At 44.0% G+C, this 21,848-nt stretch overlaps 1 long non-coding RNA gene and 1 pseudogene across 1 annotated transcript; one reads left to right on the plus strand and one right to left on the minus strand.

The window, feature by feature from the left end:
• Positions 1 to 1,944: 1,944 nt before the first annotated feature.
• On the plus strand, positions 1,945 to 5,279 carry LOC111953059 (zinc finger protein 771-like; annotated as a pseudogene).
• Positions 5,280 to 8,264: 2,985 nt separating this feature from the next.
• On the minus strand, positions 8,265 to 8,919 carry LOC139023092 (uncharacterized). The gene is made up of 2 exons (XR_011474236.1): positions 8,887 to 8,919; positions 8,265 to 8,746 (listed from the first exon to the last, which is right to left on the minus strand). It is a non-coding gene; the product is annotated as an uncharacterized lncRNA (long non-coding RNA).
• Positions 8,920 to 21,848: the final 12,929 nt, after the last annotated feature.

The following is a 21,848-nucleotide window of genomic DNA, read 5'->3' on the forward strand; positions in this document are numbered from 1 at the left end:
CTCAGGGAAGAGGGAAGACGGCGGGAGAAGGTGGCTATAGGGTAAGAGGAAGACGGGGGGAGAAGGTGGCTGATAGGGTAAGAGGAAGACGGGGGAGAAGGTGGCTGATAGGGTAAGAGGAAGACGGGGGGAGAAGGTGGCTGATTAGGGTAAGAGGAAGACGGGGGAGAAGGTGCTGATTAAGTGTAGGAGAAAGACGAAAGGAGCAAAAGGTCCGCGATGGCTGTAAGGAGAAGACCAGGAGAAGGCTAAAATAATGTGGAAAGCGCTCAATAGAACTATACGTACCGTAAGAGTGGAAGGTACGGCCAGCGGTGTGTGTGTGTGTGTGTGTGTGTGTGTGTGTGTGTGTGTGTGTGTGTGTGGCCTGAATCATGACATTGTTTTCCCCTCTAAGAATGCCATTTGTTCTTTGGTCACCCAAGTAAACTAATTGAATGACGTCTTAACTTTACAAAACAAACCATTTACTATGCCCTCAAGATAGTCATACACACACACACAGGTTAGGACAGGATTCATCTAGGAGAGAGAGAGACAGAGGGAGAGAGAGATACACAAACACACACATAAAGACACAGAGAGAGACACACACAGAGAGACAGAGAGAGAGAGAGAGAGCGAGACAGAAAGAGTGAGAGAGGGCACAACTGAATGCTGAGGGAGCTCTATTGTGACTGTCCTGTTGTGCGACTGTCTGGAAACATATTGTCATCAATAATTTACAACTAAACAAACGACCCAAATGGTGACGACAGAGAGTAGAACAGTGTCTTATCTTTCTCCAACCTTCTCTGTCTCTCCCTCTGTCTCTCCCTCTGTCTCTCCTCTCTGTCTCTCCCTCTGTCTCTCCTCTCTGTCTCTCCCTCTGTCTCTCCTCTCTGTCTCTCCCTCTGTCTCTCCTCTCTGTCTCTCCCTATGTCTCTCCCTCTTTCTCTCCTCTCTTTCTGAGACCTGGTGCCAAATTCACACGTCTGCCAATAGATAGCAGCACTTCAACTCAGAGTGCAAGGAGACTTAAAAATGATTTACAACGACGGCCTACACCGGCCAAACCCGGACGACGCTGGGCCAATTGTGCGCCGCCTTACGGGACTCCCAATCAAGGCTGGTTMTGATACAGCTTGGATTCGAACCAGGGTGTCTGTAGTGACGCCTCAAGCACTGAGATACAGTGTCTGAGACTGCTGCGCTGCTGCGAACACTACCTTTAAACAAACAAAAATATCCATGGAGGAAGTAAGTAAATTAATATAATGATGTGGTTTGGTTGCCCTTGCAGTCCTCCCACTACTACGCACTTTTCTGTTGTGACTCACTTCATCATTGTGTTGTATTGTGTTGCAATAAGGTCACTAATTAGTAAGGAACGCCCCAAACCTGGTTGTATAGAGCTTATTTGAAAGGAAAAAACTAAAACCTGGGCCGTCCATGGAATTAGTTTTACACCCCTGTCATAGCTATTCTTAGCACCACCAGTCAGGTTTCAGGTACATTATTATTTTATATTTATTTTTTACATTCTTTAAGTAAAGTTTGATTTAAGTGATGATGTAATGATCAAATGGATGTTTCTTCAGAAAATAGTGTTTTCAGCCTCATTTCAAAAACATTCTTTATAATTGCTCTTGATAACTGCAGTCCTGGTTTAGTGCATGCTGTCCATCAGTCCCAAGACGTTGCAGGTCTGTTAATTTAGTTCATGCAAGAAATTATCATCCTAGATTACTCTATTACTTAATATAACCATTTCATGTTTCCCCACATAGTTAATAATTTGTAATGGCTGGAAATGGAATAAATGGAACGGATGTGCTTGATACCGTTCCATCCGTCCTCCTGTTGCTCCTCCCACCAGCCTCCACCGATTGCCATTATAATTGGTCTGTAGCGTGTAGTAAAAAACCCACACATGGTGATGCTGTTGGTGTTTTTATGGGCTCGCCACCCGCTGACAAAAACAGGAAAAGACAACGCGGAAGTAAAACTTCGAGCGGGTTTGTTTTTCTTGCCCACCATTCTTTCCTCGTAGACGAAGCCATACTAGCTGAATACCCAACTCTCAGTCCACTGAAACATGTCTAAACTACAGTCGTTCTGTGTGTTTTTAAATGAGCGTTTAACAGCGGCAGCTTGGGAATTTTCGGGCAGTTGAGCAAACGGTAGTGGACTACCAGGAGGAGAATGATCGACTACGGAGACCTGCTTGCGTGGTCAGAATAGGTTCGTATGTAGATCTACTGATAGCTAGCCGTTCTGCTCAATAAATAAACTGTTTAGGGGTTCAGTGATCACCATTTCAATATGCTTTATTAACTGTTWCCACCGTTTCTAAGCCCAACATCGTCAGACTTCCGGGAACGCTTGCGAAGCAAGACTCGCCAGACCAGACGGGGGTTTGAGAAGTCAATGAGAGAAGTGAAATATTCCTCCTTAGTTGTTAATTTTCTCGATTTCTAAAGTCACAACCTAGATTCAAACGAATGTTTTAAGTAGGTGAACATGTCATTACGACAAACTGACACGTTTTCATTTTCGCCAAAAACTACTTTARATCTAAGGAGTGCCTAAGAGTTGACGGCTTGCACATGCGCATTTCGGCGGGAGACGAATGTTGACATTCCCACCTGGGGGMGTGTTCAGTTCGCTTGAACCCGATGAAGTGTTTCTGCTAATTAGATTAGCTAGCTAGCGTCGTCATGACATCGCCCTGCAGGCGTGATCTGGGATTTCTATTGGGAGAATCAGTTTCTACATAGCTTCCTACCMAACTATCTTTTTCTAATACCATTGCTAAAACACATTCTCATTAAAACCAGTAAGTCATTCGAATTTATAAATTAACTTGTATTATTTTTTACATTACAAATAAATAGCTTATTATCTAACGTTTATTGATAAGTAATTGAAAGTAGATTCTAGTTGATCAATTATTTAATTTGAATTTTTGTTAACTTGAATATACTTCACCAGAGGCCTTAATTGAAACAATAATAAAGCGGGGTCACTCTMCCTCTATTTTTAGTAACAGGTGATGATGAGCCTGGAGAAATGMAACCACTCTCAAATTCATAGACTGAGATATGGATGCAACGACTGACCATCCATGATATCAACATTAAAATATAAGCTTGTTAACTTCAATGTTTGTAAACAATGTAAATATAGCCACAAAAACATGGTTAAAACTATGTGTTCTGATGGGACGACGACAGTTGAATTAAGCTCATGAGGCATTTATACATTCTATTCTTCAAGAATCATTTATAAGTCAAAACAGTTATGTACCAACTAAGGATTCTAGTTTTAACTTCTAATTGACCCCAACCCTGATGTCTAAAAGCTGTATAGATAACCTCTGCTCTTCTCTCCTTTCCTCCAGACTCCCTGCAGCTRTCTCTCACTGTCTCTGAAGAGGAGGTTCCCCCTGAGCAGCAGCACTGTGAGCAGGAGTGGAGCCCCAGTCTGGGGCAGGAGAACCCAGAGCTTCCACAGATTAAAGAGGAGCAGGAGGAACTCAGGACCAGTCAGGAGGAAGAGCAGCTTCAAGGMCTGGAGGCTGATATCATAGAGTTCAAATTCACTCCCTCCTGTGTGAAAAGTGAATGTGATCAGGAGGACCCACTTCAGCCCTTCACTTCTCCCCAAACCCAGACTGTGGAGAACAGAGAGAGTGACCCTAAACAAGTGGATCTCACACCTTTTGTTACTGTGACCCACCTTAAGGGTCTCTACATTCCCTGTGAACGTCCAGATAATCAGAACAATGCCTCCAGCCACAGCTTAGCCGTAAACAGTGACCCAGTAGGACTTGACAGCAGCCCACCGATGGATCCCAACCCACCAATAGGTGAACACTGTTCCAAACCCAGCACCACGCTTAGAAAAACTCACCACTGCCATGACTGTGGTGAAATGTTTGCTCTGAAAGCTGACCTGAAGAGGCATGTGACTCTTGCCATGCAGAGACCCAGTGAATGCCGGGTCTGTAAAAAACGCTACAACTCCAGCTGTAAACTGAAGGCCCATGTCCGACTCTGTCGCGGTAGGAAACCCTGCACCAGCCCTGTTTGTAGCAAGACCTTCAAACTCAAAGCAGATCTGTCCAAGAACATGAGGATTCACACAGGGGAGAAATCATTTAGTTGTGGTTACTGTGGGAAGCGTTTCAATCGCAAGGGGAACCTTACTGATCATATTCCTGTTCACACAGGAGAGAAAGCATTTAGCTGTGCTGACTGCGGAAAAAGATTCAGTCAGAAGGGGACCCTACGGAAGCATAGACTGACTCACACAGGAGAGAAACAATTTATCTGTGGAGACTGTGGAAAAAGCTTCTATCAGAAGGGGGACCTAAGTAGGCATATACGGACTCACACAGGAGAGAAACTTTTTATCTGTGGTGACTGTGGGAAAAGCTTCAATTTGAAGGGGAACCTAAAGAAGCATGAACTGACTCACACAGAAGATAAACCATTTAGCTGTGATGATTGTGGGAAAAGTTTCAATCACAAGTCTAACTTACTGATGCATGTTAAAAACATCCACAAAGGAGGAAAACAGGATGAAATCTTAAAGAACTGTTTAGTCACAAAATTAGAATAAAAAGGCAGGATGTGGACAACACTGAGTACACGCTCATAGACTCACATCTATTGGTTGGTGGAGGACGATACGATGATACCTCTCCTAGGGACCTGCTCTCCATGCTTCAGGATTAAAGTTCCTCTGGTTTCTGATCTATTCTATTGGTAACCTGCTGTTTCTCCACTCTGCTACTCTCTGGTCTACATGGAGGGCCTAGCTACTTTACATCTGTCTGGAGGGAGATAGAGGTCACAGAATGAGGCTTCTAGTCTCAACACTTTCCAAGGCTTTTTAGAGGAAAATACCTTTTCAGGTCATGTCACAAGTGCCATCTCCTCTAACAGTGTCACAGCTAACCCGTTTGTAAAATGTATGCCCTTTGGATAAAATCTCCTGCTAAATGGCATATACAATGGAGTCTGAACTGATTGACGTCCTTGATAAATATGAGCAATCATGACTGTATAAAATAAATAATTCAAATGCTGAGCTATTTTGTATGCTTAAAAGAATTGGGAAAGTATATTATTTTATATGAATACAAATGCTCATAAAAATAATATTWTTTTTTTCTCTCAGAGTAGTGGTAAAGAAGAGTAGTGGTAAACATTGACACCCCTGAAGATTCTAATAAATAAAGTAGAGGAAATACTACATGGAGCCTGTGACTCGATGAACTCTACAAAAGTTTGTTTTGGTTTCAGATTATTTTGTGCCCAGTAGAAATGATGTGTGTTTAATGTGTTTAGTAATTGGTAAGAGTCAGGGGCATCATGCACCCATTATTTTAGAGGGGGCACGCAGTACGTGAGGTTCGAGGGGGAGTGGTTCAGAGAATGTAGCGTGTTTCAAACACCCAAAATGCTTTGTCCTGCAATCTAGAGCCATTATCATTATGTCAATATGTATATTTRTCTGCGTAGGTTATCTAAGCAGACCTCTTTGCCTGTTCAATGGTCAATGTAATGAATGATGCACATTAATTCTTTAAGAACTTGTAGGCCTTAGGAAGTTAGTACAACTCCTACATTGGTATATAGTATCTTATAAACCGGGTGGATCGAGTCCTGAATGCTGATTGGTTGAAAGCTGTGGAATATCAGATCGTATACCATGGGTATGACAAAAAAGTACTATTAACTGGTCTAATTACATTGGAAATCAGTTTATAATAGCAATAAGGCACCTCGGGGGTTTATGGTGCAGTGGCAAGAAGAAGTATTTGAACCATTTGGAATTWRCTGGATTTCTGCATAAATAGATCATTACATTTGATCTGATCTTCATCTCAGTCAAAACAATAGACATACACAGTCTGCTTAAACTAATAACACAARTATACGTTTTCATGTCTTTATTGAACACACCATGTAAACATTCACAGTGCAGGGTGGGAAAAGTATGTGAACCCTTGGATTCAATAACTGGTTGACCCTCCTTTGGCAGCAATAACCTCAACCAAATGTTTTCTGTAGTTGCGGATCACCATTCCGCTTTACAAAACTGTTTCAGTTCAGCAATATTCTTGGGGTGTTTGGTGTGAACCGCTCTCTTGAGGTCATGCCACAGCATCTCAAATCGGGTTGAGGTCAGGACTCTGACTGGGCCACTCCAGAAGGCTTATTTTKTTTTGTTGAAGCCAMTCTGTTGTTGATTTACTTCTGTGTTTTGGGRCATTGTCCTGTTCCATCACCCAACTTCTGTTGAGCTTCAATTGGCAGACAGATAGCCTTGCATTCTCCTGCWAAATTTCTTGATCAACTGAAAAAGYAATTCCCGAGTTATTGATAGCAAGCTGTCCATGCCCTGAGGCAGCAAAGCAGCCCCAAACCATGATGCCCCCTCCACCATACTTTACAGTTGGGATGAGGTTTTCATGTTGTGTGCTGTGCCTTTTTTTTCTACAGTGTTGTGTTCCTTAAACAACTCAACTTTTGTTTTATCTGTCCACAGAATATTTTGCCAGTAGCGCTGTGGAACATCCAGGTGCACTTTTGCAGAAAAACCAAATCCCCCAGGGGTTTTTGCCCCTGTGCCTCCCACCATTTTTGCAAACTTCAGACGTGCAGCAATGTTTTTTTGGACAGCAGTGGCTTCTTCCGTGGTGTCCTCCCATGAACACTATCTTTTTAGTGTTTAACCTATCGTAGACTTGTCACAGAGATGTTAGCATGTTCCAGAGATTTCTGTAAGTCTTTAGCTGACACTCTAGGATTCTAACCTCTTTGAGCATTCTGCACTGTGCTCTTGCAGTCATCTTTGCAGGACGGCCACTCCTAGGGAGAGTAGCAACAGTGCTGAACTTCCTCCATTTATAGACAGTTTGTCTTACCGTGGACTGACGGACATCAAGGCTTTTAGAGAAACTTTTGTAACCCTTTCCAGTTTACGCAAGTCAACAATTCTTAATCTTAGGTCTTCTGAGATCTCTTTTGTCCGAGGCATGGTTCACATCAGGCAATGCTTCTTGTGAATAGCAAACTCAAATTTTGTGAGTGTTTTGTATAGGGCAGGCCAGCTCTAACCAACATCTCCAATCTCGTTTCATTGATTGGACTCCAGGTTAGCCCCTGACTCCAACAAGCTTTTGGAGAAGTTATTAGCCTAGGGTTCACATACTTTTTCCAACCTACACTGTGAATGTTTAAACGATGTATTCAATATAGACAAGAAAAATACAATAATTTGTGTGTTATTAGTTTAAGCACACTGTGTATGTCTATTGTTGTGACTTAGATGAAGATCAGATCAAATTTTATTCCAAAATTGCAAAGTGGCTAGTATTACAGAGCAACACATTTTGTTTTATTTTTTCATCAATAAGGAATCAATAGGCTACATAGCTCGTCAAATTATTTTACAAACAATCCTCCCGTGAATTCTGCCCATCCATTTTAGCTGAACAGCTAACACTCTCTGGGGGACCTCTGTCTTGTAGGTTCCCAGGACGTCACAGAGAACCATTTCAGGACCCTTTCAGCATGTTCTCAAGACGTCACAGAGAACCATTTCAGGACCTTTCAGCATGTTCTCAGGACGTTCATTTTAATAGTTCTTAGGACGTCCGTTATGGTCCCAAGGGAATGTTCTCTAAGTTCCTAGGACACCTCTGAGGACCATGTCAAACCTTTTTAGACATTCATTTTAATAGTCCTCAGGACAATGTGTGATGGTACCATGGGAACATTATCAGGGGAAACATTTTCTAGTTCCCGGTTTGTCCTGGAAGACTTTATTAGGCGTTGCATCATGGCCCCTGGAGGTTTCGTCAAGTTCCCAGGACATCTTTAGGATGTTCTTGCAACAATGTGTCATGGTCCCCAACGCTCGCCTGGATGTTCTTGGAGGTATTGGTCCCAGATTGGGGCTGTGGCGGTACCGAAATTTCATCAGCCAGTGATTGTCAAGCAAATAACTGTTGGTCTCACGGTAATTGACCGTTAATTAACGTAAACACATTTAGCATCTCTTGGCTTCCACACATGATGCAGACCTTTGAACATCTACATTAAAAAAAGTCTAATAAATCCATGTAACTTAGCCTACACCATCACAATAAATGCATTATTTTAGAGAGGTCTAAAGAAGCATATGAAGAAAATGAATATTTCAGAAGAACAGAATAGCATACTTTGTGGGCTACATTAGCTCATTCAGCAGACAAGATTTGCTTAGAATTCTGTGGCATTATTTAATAGTGTGAAGAATACAATTGAACAAAGCAGAGTAAAATATAAATATTTTCTTCAAACGATTTGAGGGAGTGCGCACATGCGGCAATTCCGTTTTGAGCGGTTAACAAAGAAATACCCAATCCTATGGCTTAATTTAGAGTTAATGTAACTTTAGCTGTTCTACAAACGTTGGGCTATATGTTTGGACTGTTAATACATTGTAAGGCTGCATGATGTGACTCTAATGATGATTTGAAAGACATGAGCTCTGCTTTGTTTCTTGTGCAGGCTGTACACTCTTCATTAGTCTCTCATTCACAATTTGACAAGCACTTGATAATGCCTCGAAATTCACAGCGGCATCCCCTTTTGTGGCCGTAATGCACCCTAAAACCATGCCTTTTGCGGCCAGCGTGACCTTGGACTAGAGTTCTGCGCAGTGCCCTTCTCCCTGAGCGCAGTGCCCTTCTCCCTGAGCGCAGTGCCTTCTCCATGACGCAGTGCAGTGCCCTTCTCCCTGAGCGCAGTGCGTGCCCTTCTCCTGAGCGCTGCGCAGTGCCCTTCCTCCGAGCGCTGGCCTCCTCTCCTGAGTGCTGCGCAGTGCCCTTCTCCCTGAGTGCTGCACCCTTCTCCCTGAGTGCTGCGCAGTGCCCTTCTCGCCTGAGCGCTGGCCCCTTTGTCTCATGCCCCTTCGCCTCTCTTCTGTCGCTCTTTCGACTCCCACAGCGCTGTGTCTCCCGGCCAGCTTGTGGTGACCGCCAACATCCGCCTTATAGGTCTGCCTCCCGATAACATCCTTCACTCGCCTCATCTCAGCTACCTGAGCGCCTGCCCCTTCTCACCGCTCCATCAATCCTGAATCCGCTTTTGCCCTTTCTATTCTCACCCTCCTGAGACGCGTGGCTCTTCCTCGCTTCTTCTCATTCTCCCTTGAGCGTGCACTTCTCTTCTCCCTCCTTCTCTTCTCTACCACCTGAGCACTTCAAAAAAATAACACTTCGTGCCCCCTCCTTCTTCCCGTTTCTCTTTCTTTCTCCTCTGCCCCTTTTACACCGGGGGTCACACTTCACACATCAGAACAGCCTGCAGCTTACATCTTCAAGATAGAGACGAGGCTGCGACTTCTCAAAAACTAAAGAGCGCTGATAGTATCTCCCTGAGCGCTGCAACTACTTTTTACTTCTCACCTACTTGGAGCTGCTGATGCACTTCTCACTGAGACGTAGGCAATAGACACGGAAGTGAACATTCTCCCTTGAGCGCTGCCAAAATCACTGAGATGCACATACTGGATAGAGACTTCAAGAGCTCCCTGAAAGCAATAGTAATGGCCCACTTAAATAGTTTATATACTCCCTGAGGCGCTGGCCACAATAAAACTTCCAAAAATGCTAAGAAAGACGCTTGCCCTTCACGAGAGACACCATGAGACGCTGCCCTGCCAACTTCACTCGAAAAAGTCCACCTGAGCGCTGCACGCTCCTAAGACCTCTAACTCACATGACTCTCCATCACGTGATCGGGTCTCCTCACACAAGCTACAAGATGACTAGAGACATATCGGGGAGGAAACCGCACGCGTCCTTATCCAACTAAGAGTGAATATTGAAGAAATTGGATGGAACTATCCACATTCAGTTTTCGTCAGCCAACAAGATGTGTAGAGCCTAAACAGCAAAAGCACTAGCCTATGTCAATCTACTATCCCCCACTAGTACAAAGGTTGACCTATTTTGGTGCGAGAATAAGGACTGCGCTTCTTCCTCTTAGAGTTTATAATTATATCTGATTGCCAGTCCGGTAATTGTAAAGATAAACAATGTGCTTAATATTAGGAAAGTTGAGAAATAAATATAGTAGGTCTAGCCAATAGAAAGCTGATGGGATCCTCCTCCTTTTAATAGAGGCCATCCCTCTGTTTTCTCCCAAAAATGCATTGCGTATAGAAATGTGGCGCAACATGAGCTCATGAACTGCTTGGTTAGACTTTCAAAACATTTGCATTGATGTCAGAGTGATTAGAGGGACAATAGAATGCTGAGTAGCAGGCTACTAATGACCATCAGCAGCATCAGAGCTTGGAGAATTATTATTATCTTGACTAAACGGTCACGTGGAATTTGACTGCCTTCATGACTCGTGACCTCCGTTGTGGCGGTAATACGGTCACCACAACAGCCCTAGTCCCAAACCATTATAAGTCAAGTAATGAAATGGTATGGGGGTTTTAAGGTTAGTGATACTGTTTAGCTAAAATGGCGTGAAAAAAGGTAAGCAATGACAATATGATTACATTTGAGATGATCACTTAGTAGACTTTTCAATATGAACCAACCTGGGATTTGAACTGACAACCTCTGGATTTGGGATATGCTGATCTTCCTGCTGGGCCACAAAATCTGTAGAATTTCAGAAGTCCCCTACACATTCATACCTTTAATAGATCTCTGCACTTAACAAAATAGTGCCATCTGCTCTGCTAATTTAGTCATCAATTAATCTGACTATTCTGACTTAATTTACTTATTCCAGCTATTGTGTCTAAGAGAGTGTACTCACATTCTGCCTTTTTATTTTCATCTTCTGACTAAAGACATTTGTCTTCATTTTTCTTATTTTTCTTCCTTTGTGGATGTTTTTCACGTGTCAGTAAGTTAGACTTTTGAGTGAAGCTTTTCCCAAAGTCAACACAGCTAAGTGGGTTCTCTCCTGCTTTCTCTCCTGTGTAAGTCCGTTTATGGTAACTTAGGCTCCCCTTCTGATCCCTCTGAGTGAAGCTTTTCCCACAGTCATCACAGCTAAATGGTTTCTTCCTGTGTGAGTCAGTTTATGGTTTCTTAGGTCCCCTTCTGATAGAAGCTTTTCCCACAGTCATCACAGCTAAATGGTTTTCTCTCCTGTGTGAGTCCGTTTATGGTAACTTAGGTCCCCCTTCTGATAGAAGCTTTTCCCACAGTCATCACAGCTAAATGGTTTCTCTCCTGTGTGAGTCAGTTTATGGTAACTTAGGTTCATTTCTGATAGAAGCTTTTCCCACAGTCATCACAGCTAAATGGTTTCTCTCCTGTGTGAGTCGTTTATGGTAACTTAGGCTCCCTTCTGAGTGAAGCTTTTCCCACAGTCATCACAGCTAAATGGTTTCTTCTCCTGTGTGAGTCAGTTTATGGTTTCTTAGGTCCCCTTCTGATAGAAGCTTTTCCCACAGTCATCACAGCTAAATGGTTTCTCTCTGTGTGAGTCCGTTTATGGTAACTTAGGTTCCCTTCTGATAGAAGCTTTTCCCACAGTCATCACAGCTAAATGGTTTCTCTCCTGTGTGAGTCAGTTTATGGTTTCTTAGGTTCCCCTTCTGATTGAAGCTTTTCCCACAGTCACCACAGCTAAATGGCTTCTCTCCTGTGTGAATCTTCATGTGCTTGGACAGGTCTCCTTTGAGTTTGAAGGTCTTGCTACAAACAGGGCAGGTGTAGGGTTTCCCACTGTGACAGARKCKGACATGGGCCTTCAGTTTACAGGTGGAGTTGTAGCGTTTTCTGCAGAAGCGGCATTCACTGAGTCTCATCTTGGAGAGAGTCACATGCCTCTGCAGGTCAACTTTCAGAGCAAACATTTCGCCACAGTCACGGCAGTGGTGAGTTTTTCTAGACGTGGTGCTGGGTTTGAAACAGTGCTCCACCACTGATGGGTTTGGATTCAATGATGAGCTGGGATCCAATGGTGGGCTGCTGTCAAGTCCTACTGGGTTTCTGCTTACGCCTGAGCATTGGCTGACATTGTTCTGATTATCTGGAGGGTCACAGTGAATGCTGAGGCCCTTAATGTGGGTCACAGTAACAAAAGGTATGAGATCCACTTGTTTAGGGTCACTCTCTCTGTTCTCCACAGTCTGGGTTTGGGGAGAAGTGAAGGGCTGAAGTGGGTCCTCCTGATCACATTCACTTTTCACACAGGAAGGAGTGAATTTGAWATCAGCCTCCAGCCCTTGAAGCTGCTCTTCCTCCTGACTGGTCCTGAGTTCCTCCTGTTCCTCTTTAATCTGTGGAAGCTCTGGGTTCTCCTGCCCCAGACTGGGGCTCCACTCCTGCTCACAGTGCTGCTGCTCAGGGAGAACCTCCTCTTCAGAGACAGTGAGAGAGAGCTGCAGGGAATCTGGAGGAAAGGAGAGGAGCAGAGGTTATCTATAGAGTCTTTAGACAGTCGTCACTAGCTGCCACAGCCATAAACCCTGCCTATTTCTAAAATGCATCTTCTTAAAGCAGAACTGAACTCAAGAACCAATTTCTCTCGTTGAAAACAGCATGTGACACCGATATGTCAGAAACATTTCTTCCTGTGCCAAAATGGTTGGTACAATTTGGTCATAAAGTATCTTCCAAAACTGAGTTGTGAGATTTGAGTACAAGAGTTCGTCATGACTTAGAGGATTGGGTTTTGATTTCCACAATACCCTTTGAATTGTGTCGGGGACAACTGTAGCATTTTAGCTAAACCTTCCCCTAACTTTTACCCAATTAATTCTTAACCTGCYACGTAAATTCTCCCAAACTTTTACATAAATTCACCTAACCTTTGTTGTTAGTTCTCCTAACCACCAATGTAAATTCTCCCCATAATTTTCCTTTGTTGTTATRGTGSAACAGGCAACATGGTCTCATAAAAAGACGTATAATACTATAGCTCCTCAAATACTAATGATAAGTTAGGTCATCCAATTCGTATGCTATTGTACAACCAGGTAAGACGTATGATACTATAGCTTCTCTAATTCATATGATATTGTATGACGGCTATGACATGCAYAATTTAACCTAATGTAATATATCATACTAAATGTAGGGAACGGATTGACTGACCAAATCCTACAAAGGCACAATTGCAGGTGCTTCGAAGCATGCGGAACATTTTCAAAGCAGTCTGATCCTATACAAAAGTACAGCTGATGCTTGTATAAAATGTAATTACCCCGTAATCAATGACATCCGAAGCTGTGTTTGATCACATGCTTTTTAAACGTGTTTTGCAAAATGTGAGATTACACCGATTTTTTTGAAAAGTTACAATTGAACAGGAGCTCAGCAGGACGGGTTGAAACCATCGAACACTGACGATAAGACAGGGTCGAATCACGGCAAAAGCACAATATTTTAGATTCATTTTATCTGCACATTGTGTTCTAATAATATATTTCATTTAGTAGGCTACATGATAGGCTTTTGTCACACTCATATCCTCCTAAATAACGGCATAGATTCATAGAAGTTTTTTTGAATTGAAGCAAAATAAGGGAAGTGGAATGTAAGATGCCTATCTCGTATTCTTACTATTTAGGTGTTCAAAGCCGTGACTAACCACCGCGACTAACCACCGCGCCACAGAGTTTTGATTTACTTTTTTTCAAATCAATTATCTGTACATCAAATGCTGCTGTTTATTTCTGTCAGCACGTCATATGTCATGTTTAATCACACGTCACTAATGTGCATTGTTTTAATCAGCACGTCACTAATGTGCATTGTTTTAATCAGCACGTCACTAATGTGCATTGTTTTAATCAGCACGTCACTAATGTGCATTGTTTTAATCAGCACGTCACTAATGTGCATTGTTTAATCAGCACGTCACTAATGTGCATTGTTTAATCAGCACGTCACTAATGTGCATTTTTTAATCAGCACGTCACTAATGTGCATTGTTTAATCAGCACGTCACTAATGTGCATTGTTTTAATCAGCACGTCACTAATGTGCATTGTTTTAATCAGCACGTCACTAATGTGCATTGTTTTAATCAGCACGTCACTAATGTGCATTGTTTTAATCAGCACGTCACTAATGTGCATTGTTTTAATCAGCACGTCACTAATGTGCATTTTTTAATCAGCACGTCACTAATGTGCATTGTTTTAAGTCTGTGGCTGCAGATCAGATGTTTCTGGACCCCCCCCCCCCCCCAGACTAAAGGTCCAGAAGCTTCTGGACCCCCCCCAGACTAAGTCCAAAGCTTCCGACCCCCCCAGACTAAAGGTCCAGAAGCTTCTGTGCATGTGTTTATTCTCTACTTCACGCAGTCTCTGCTCTACTCGTAAAACAACAGGTAACTCTGCTAATTTAATAAAGTTATATCAAAGCTGAATCAATGTCTGCAAGATCTTATAAATGATACTATTCTACATGACAGAAGACAGCATAACGTACTGTAAGACAGAAACACCAACGCATTTTCTCTAATGTGCCAAGACTCAACAAGGTGCCACTAGGCAAAATACACAGGTAGGCTATGCTACAGTTTGACAGCACCATCTGCTCTAAACTTCACTGTGCATCATTCAAAACAACACTGTATAACTCAAGATCTAAACGTATATCCCCATGAAACTGATTAACATCAAATTAGGGCCGAGACGATACCAGTATCATGATACTCGTTAGTATCATGGCAAGCAAACAAAACATGAAAAGGATTAAACTTCTTTAGGAAAAACAGCCCTAATGTTGGAAACAAACATCATTATGTTGTCAACCAAAGACACATTACACATTTATTTCCCAAGCTATAATACACAATGTTTTACATACAGCAGGTTTTTAGGAACCAAAAAGTTACGTCTGCTATGTGCTTTCATTTTTGCATTGGAACAAATATAGTGATACTGATATCGTCCCGGCACTAGATCAAATGGTTGATATACAGATGCTGCATGGACGGTTCACTAGTAAAACTAGAAAAAAAGTGTCATTCTKGATTGACAGTGAGAAACGTGAAGTGAAAGAGACCACAAAAATGTATTTGTTAAGAAACACATGCGCAGAACGTGATCAGCATGTGTACAGAAGCTTCGGGACCTTTAGTCCACACTGTTGATAAAACGCTACGAGTAATGAACCGTTTTTCGGCTACGGAGCTATAAATGAACTGGAGACAGTGTCCAAGAATGACGACCGTTGTTTCTAACGTAGTCCACTCAGGTTCGCATTCGCCATTTCGTGGTTTCTGCCATCTTCCTAGATCCGGTTTAACTGGGACGACTACACCTCCGTACTAGCACAGTGCACACTGGATAGACTGCCGTACCGTGCACATGTGCACCGGGAACTCTGCCTGAGCACGTGGACAGTTAAAGGTCATGAACAGTCAAAATCATGTTTTTCATGAAACTGGATGATATTTGAAGGAAACCAGATCAAAGTATGAAAAATGACTGTTGCTTCTACATTGATAAAGTTTGATCATAAAGTTAATGGTCCCCTCCCCCATGTCAAACACTTCGATATATTATTAAGGGGACAAGGCTACATCACTTAATTTTAATGTGTGCTAACATAATATTCTCTTCTCTAAATAAGTACTGCATTGTCACAAACATCGGAGAAGGCCTGTTTGCAGAGGGGCGTGGTTTATATAGCCGGCCATGGCTCACATCAACACGATCATCTCAGAAACCCTAGACCCATTTCAATTTGCATACCGCCCCAACAGATCCACAGATGATGCAATCTCTATTGCTCTCCACACTGCCCTTTCCCACCTGGACAAAATCAAATCAAACTGTATTTGCCACATGCGCCGAATACAAGTGTAGACTTTACCGTGAAATGCTTACTTACAAGCCCTTAACCAACAGTGCAGTTCAAGACGAACAAAATATTTACAGAGTAGGCTAAAATAAAAAGTTACACAATAAGAATAACAAGGCTATATACAGGGGGCACCGGTACGAGTCAGTGTGCGGGGGTACAGGCTAGTTGAGGTAATCTGTACATGTAAGTGGGGGCGAAGTGACTATGCACAGGTAACAAACAAACGATTTTTATGAATTGTTCAACAGTCTAATGGCTTGGGGGTAGAAGCTGTTAAGAAGCCTTTTGGACCAAAACTTGGCGCTCCGGTACGCCCTGCCATGCGGTAGCAGAGAGAACAGTCTATTTAAAGGTATATGTGACCAACAGTGCATATCTGCATTACCAGTCATGTAAACCAAAGATTAGGGACAAATGGATTTATATCAAATGTGCTAATTCCTTATATGAACTGTAACTCAGTAAAATCTGAGAATTGTTGCATGTTGCGTTTATATTTTGTTTAGTGTAGCTATCAGAAGATCTACATACGAACCTATTCTACATAGTTTGTATCTCCGGTGTGATCCGCAGCAGTCTCCGTGCCGATCATTCTCCTCTGGTACTCCGCTACCGTTTCTTCAACTGCCCCAAAAATCTCCACAGCTGCTCGCAGTTAAACGCTCATTTAAAACACACGAAACGACTGTAGTTTAGACATGTTTCGGTCGATTAAATTGGGTATTCCGTTAGTATTGCTTCGTCACGAGGGAAAATGGTTTGTCACAAAGCTTCTCTTCGGTGGTTTATCCGCGGTTGTCATCCAACTTATGGTGCATTACCGCCACCTACTGTACTGGAGTGTGGGCCAGAAACAGGGACAACTAAATCCACCTGCCAGCCCCGTTGCTATTAAAAAAAATAACAAAAATATTTGAGACAATATCTAATGACGTTCTACTCAATATACTCTTTAACGATTTCCTGTATCCCCTGCTCCTCATACTAGATCTCATCTCTCGCTTCCCTCCAATAATGTCCACAGTAGGCTACCTGGGCGGCAGGTGGTTAGAATGTTGGCCAGAAACCGAAAGGGTCTAGATCGAATCCCCGAGCTGAAGCAATGGTAAAAATATGTGGCTGTCATTGTACATAAGAATTTGTTCTTAACTGACTTGCCTAGTTAAATAAAAATAAATACATGCTCCACTGTCTCCTGGCAATACTCAATTTTCCTGTTGGATGCCTATCACGTGTAAGGTCTTATTCAACTGGCTGTGTCCCACCTTAATCTTGTAATATTGCCTCCTCTTCTGTCCCCTTCCTGTGTTCTCCCCCCCAACTTTCCTCTGTACTTGAAATAAAATGTCTCATTAGTATCTCTATTCCACTGCTCCTGCCATTTCTCCACCATCACTGTCCATGTCAGGCTTTTTGCCTCTGCCTTGCTCATTGAAACTACAATCAACATCCTCAATACTTCCTACTTGCTTAGCCAGTACATCAACTGCCTCGTTCCCCTCCACTCCCACATGAGCTGGACCATGTAATATGATCTGTACACCCATTTGTTTTACTCCTGCATGGTTTGTATCACCTCATAAAGAGGTCTTGCCTGATAGTGATATAAAGACTGGAGACTCCTTAGCACTGCCACATGAATCAGAGAAAATATACTAATCTTTCTGGCTTAACTTCCTCCACCCACTGCAAGGTCAACAGTATGACCATCGTCTCTGCCGTATATACAGCCAGATGATCTGTAAAGTTTCCTGACTCTCACCACATTCCTGCCACTACAAGTACTGACCCAGTACGATCCTGTCCTTGATCTTTTGAACCATCTGTGTATATGGCCACAACATCCTGATATACACAGTATCCAGACATCTCTTTAACTATGCCCTTTCACCTCTGCCATGGTAAGTGGTGCATTCATGCATCATAGCTGCCCCACTAAAGCTGTTCTCACCCAGTTATTCATACTAATCCACTTCCCCTTCTCAAATCCACCCGAGCATCACCACTCACAACTCCTGATACTGATCCCACTTTGCCTTTCAAACATCCCCTGCCTACTCCATCCACTGACACCTCTCCTCCTCTGGCTACTGTGCACACTATGGGGTAAATGATAACTCCCTACTGTAGACTCCTCCATACTTCCACTCACAGATTCCTGCCATTGCACTAGATATCAAAGTGAGGTCCAATGCAGACTCTTCCCTGTCAATCTAGTCCCTCAGCCATCATTCAGGCACACCAGATCTTTAACTTCTATCAGATGTTCCATCACTGCGCCATTTCCATCCATCGTTTCCCCCCCAGGCATTAAAATCCCCACACACATGACCTTAGTTCTATCCTGGCCCTGCACCCTCTTCCACATGACCTTAGTTCTATCCTGGCCCTCCACATGACCTTTTAGTTCTATCCTGGCCCTCCACATGACTTAGTTCTATCCTGGACCTCCACATGACCTTAGTTCTTATCCTGGCCCTCCACATGACCTTACTTCTATCCTGGACCTCCACATGACTTACTTCTATCCTGGCCCTCCACATGACTTACTTCTATCCTGGACCTCCACATGACCTTACTTCTATCCTGGCCCTCCACATGACCTTAGTTCTATCCTGGCCTCCACGCTCTCGCACATGACCTTAGTTTCTATCCTGGCCCTCCACCTCTCCAGTGACCGTTAGTTCTATCCTGGCCCTCCATGTGACCTTAGTTCTATCCTGGCCCTCCATGTGACCTTAGTTTCTATCCTGGCCCTCCACCCCTTCCACATGACCTTAGTTCTATCCTGGCCTCCACCCTCTCCCATGACCTTAGTTCTATCCTGGCCCTCCACCCTCTTCCCACATGACCTTAGTCTCTATCTGCCCTCCATGTGACCTTAGTTCTATCCTGGCCCTCCATGTGACCTTAGTTCTATCTGGCCCTCACAATGACCTTAGTTCTATCCTGGCCCTCACCCTCTCCATATGACCTTAGTTCTATCCTGCCCTCCAATCTTTCTAGGTCCCAATACCTGACACAGACTATAGTAGTTCACTACCACTATCTATCCCTCGCTCTCAAACCACACCTCCACGATAGTTTCCCTGGTTCAACACCTTTTACGTGTTTTCACTAGTACACTGATTGAAAGATTTTAGTGGGCAATCTGTGTGGGTCGCTGGACAGGTAGGATGACTGACAGTTTTGAAGGGTGAAGCAGGTGGTTCAGGTTGTCAGGGTGACAGAAGAATGGATGAGACTGGAGGCAGGAATTCTTTAACGCATAAAGTGGTATATTTACTGGAGTAGTCCCTGTGCGGGCATAACAAAGAACAAGATACCACGGTATCCAATCAAATTCATAATCAGAAACATAAATCATAACAATCATTCATTATAACATAATTAATGGAATTCAAAAAAGTCCAGTCATTAAGAAAGTCCAAGTAAATGCACGCCGTGAGTATTTAGGCTCTTAACTATTTATCAATAATCATAGAAATAAATACAGAACAGTGAATGGTCATGTCATCTATAATCCGCTTTAGTTTTGAAAATATCCAAGTGCGATCAGGTTAGCAAACAATGACGTTTCTTCTCATTTCACCCTTGTCAATTGTCTTCATGTGGTGACATGTAATTAATTTAATTACATATTAACCATAATCGATTGCATACATTGGCGCTAATGAGGACTCCGTAGGGCCGGCGATCATTGACAATCACATTACAACCATATGTTTAATGCGGTGCGCTCGCAAGGCCGCGCTGGGCGCGGTCATACTAGTATACAATAGACTGATGGCCACTCTCGCGAATCGCCAACAGAGTCGGTGGGACGTTCGTGGAATTCCATGGAACGCAACAGAACTTCTCGAGCAGACGGAGTTTAAGGAAAGAAAAGCAGCCGAGATCCCCCAGCGATGGCGTTTTTCCTCCTTTTATGTGGATGGAAGATCTGTCGGTCATTGCCACCGGTGACCTAATTAAAGCGCCCGCTGGCCCAGCTGAGTAAGTGGCCATGAATTTAAGGATTGATTCCACCAACTCGCATGGGCGCTTTTCTAGAGCAGCCCCGGCTGGAAATTTGTTATATTCGCACATCCTGCAAGAAGAGGTCATTGCTCCCTCCGTCATCTCAGGGAGAGGAATTAGTCGAGCAACTGGCCTAATACGTATGGTCCGGTTCTTTACCTGGGATCTCCACTGATCTAACGCGACGATCGGTCGCCAGGCATGGGTCTTAGTGGATTACGTCCCAGGCCGGCCAGGAGGCTCGAGGCAGCTGAGGGTCGCACCATCATTACTAAGCTTGGCCGAGTTTTCCAGGGCTGGGCCATTTTCCTCTCCGCCATTGTCCCTGCTGCTGCTGTAGGGCTTTTTGGTAGGTATCCCAAATGAATCGGGCGCCAGAATGGTCAGCCAAGAGTCTTGGCTGTTGTCGCCACCGGCGTCCTGCGCAACGGAGGTTGGTATCATGCATATCATGGCTTGAGGAAAGTGAAACGCAGTCTCGGCGTCGCCATCAAGAAGCATATTGGAGGTGGTAACGCGGGATCGGGTGCAGCGAGTATCTGCAGAGAGATATCACAAGGGTTGGAGTTCCATATCCCCTTCCAACCTCTATGTATCAGGGACGGCCGCAAGACAGTTTCAGTGACCTTTGGTGCCCCCAGGTACGACTCGTGAAGGGGGAGGAGGGGGGGGTGGGGGTTTAATTTTTTCTTAAGGGGGGGCCGTCTTTTATACAGATTTGGATCTCTAGCGTCGGGGGGTCCGAAAACCTCTGCTCGGGAGCAGCCTCCCTCCGACTCTGATGCACTGTCCAAGGATTTGATCATATTTCTGGGGCGAGAGAGAGAAGGACGGGCTCTCCGTTAGCAACTTCCCTACCGGCTTTTCAAGAGCTTTTAGTCCCCAGAGGGAAGCTCAAACAAAACTGCTTGTGGCATGGCTGGAGGAAGTAGTGTCCTTTGCGCGCGAGGGAGGTGGCCTATAGAAGGCCACCCCATCTCTGATGTTGGTTTGGGTGGCGGCGATCAGATCCGGCAGTGTTTTGGGATTGTGCTAGGTCAGGGGAGAGCTGTTGTTGGTTCGCGTAGAGGATGCCTGTACATTGGGTGGAGTGTCAGTTATTAAACTCATGAGCTTCAATTGGTTTGCGGAGGAGCCGACTCCTGAGGGGCTTTCCGGCCACTCGTTCCTCTGGTTGGACAGAGACTGGTGGGTCCAAGCTCCAGGCTGATGGGGTTTGAAGCGCAGTTGCCTTAAGGGTTTAACGCGAGTACGTCATCAGAGGATTGTTTATGCTTCAACATACTCCCGTCGCTGGGACTTTGTCAGGTCTTGGATTTCCGCAAGTGCGAGTTCCGGACAAACCAACTTATACCCTGCAGGACTTCCGATGTGAGCAGGTCAATTACGGTGACCTCAGCACCAACTAATTGCCCACCTTATGGTTTTAGATGATGTTACAACTTTGGGGTTTACAACCATGCCCTGTTCCGCCATACTTACATGCTCTCAACAACCTGGCCATCTTCTGTTACAATGCTGTCCAACAGTGCCAAACCTCTGGGCATTGCATACACATCTTAACAGGCTTGCGGTACAGTATGCTGCCTGTCACATAATAACTCATATACCCCTAACTGGTAACTTTAATTGGTTAGTGACCTAGTCTTTGAAGTGTAAACCAGAATGAAGACGGGCTATCTGCCCTAACTCCAGAAACCCCCCTTGGTTGCTGTGCCAATCTATGAAGACATTCACGTAGCACGCCTCCCTCTCAATTGTCCCTAAATGGCTTGAAATGCGTAATTCCTCACAGGCCCCGCCGACATCCCGCGCCGCTGTTTATCGACGCCTTGTCAATCATTCCAGTCTGCCTCGAACCAAAAGAACCACGCTTACACAGCTGTCCTATTTGCTTGAAACCCCGAGATGCTTTCGCTCGCCCCCTCCTTCTCCTCTCTCTTGCTTCGTCGCTCTCTCCCTTCCCCCTCTCTCCCCTCCTCCCTGCGCA

The sequence above is a fragment of the Salvelinus sp. IW2-2015 genome, linkage group LG26 (genome assembly GCF_002910315.2).
Source record: "Salvelinus sp. IW2-2015 linkage group LG26, ASM291031v2, whole genome shotgun sequence".
NCBI classification, from domain to species: Eukaryota; Metazoa; Chordata; class Actinopteri; order Salmoniformes; family Salmonidae; genus Salvelinus; species Salvelinus sp. IW2-2015.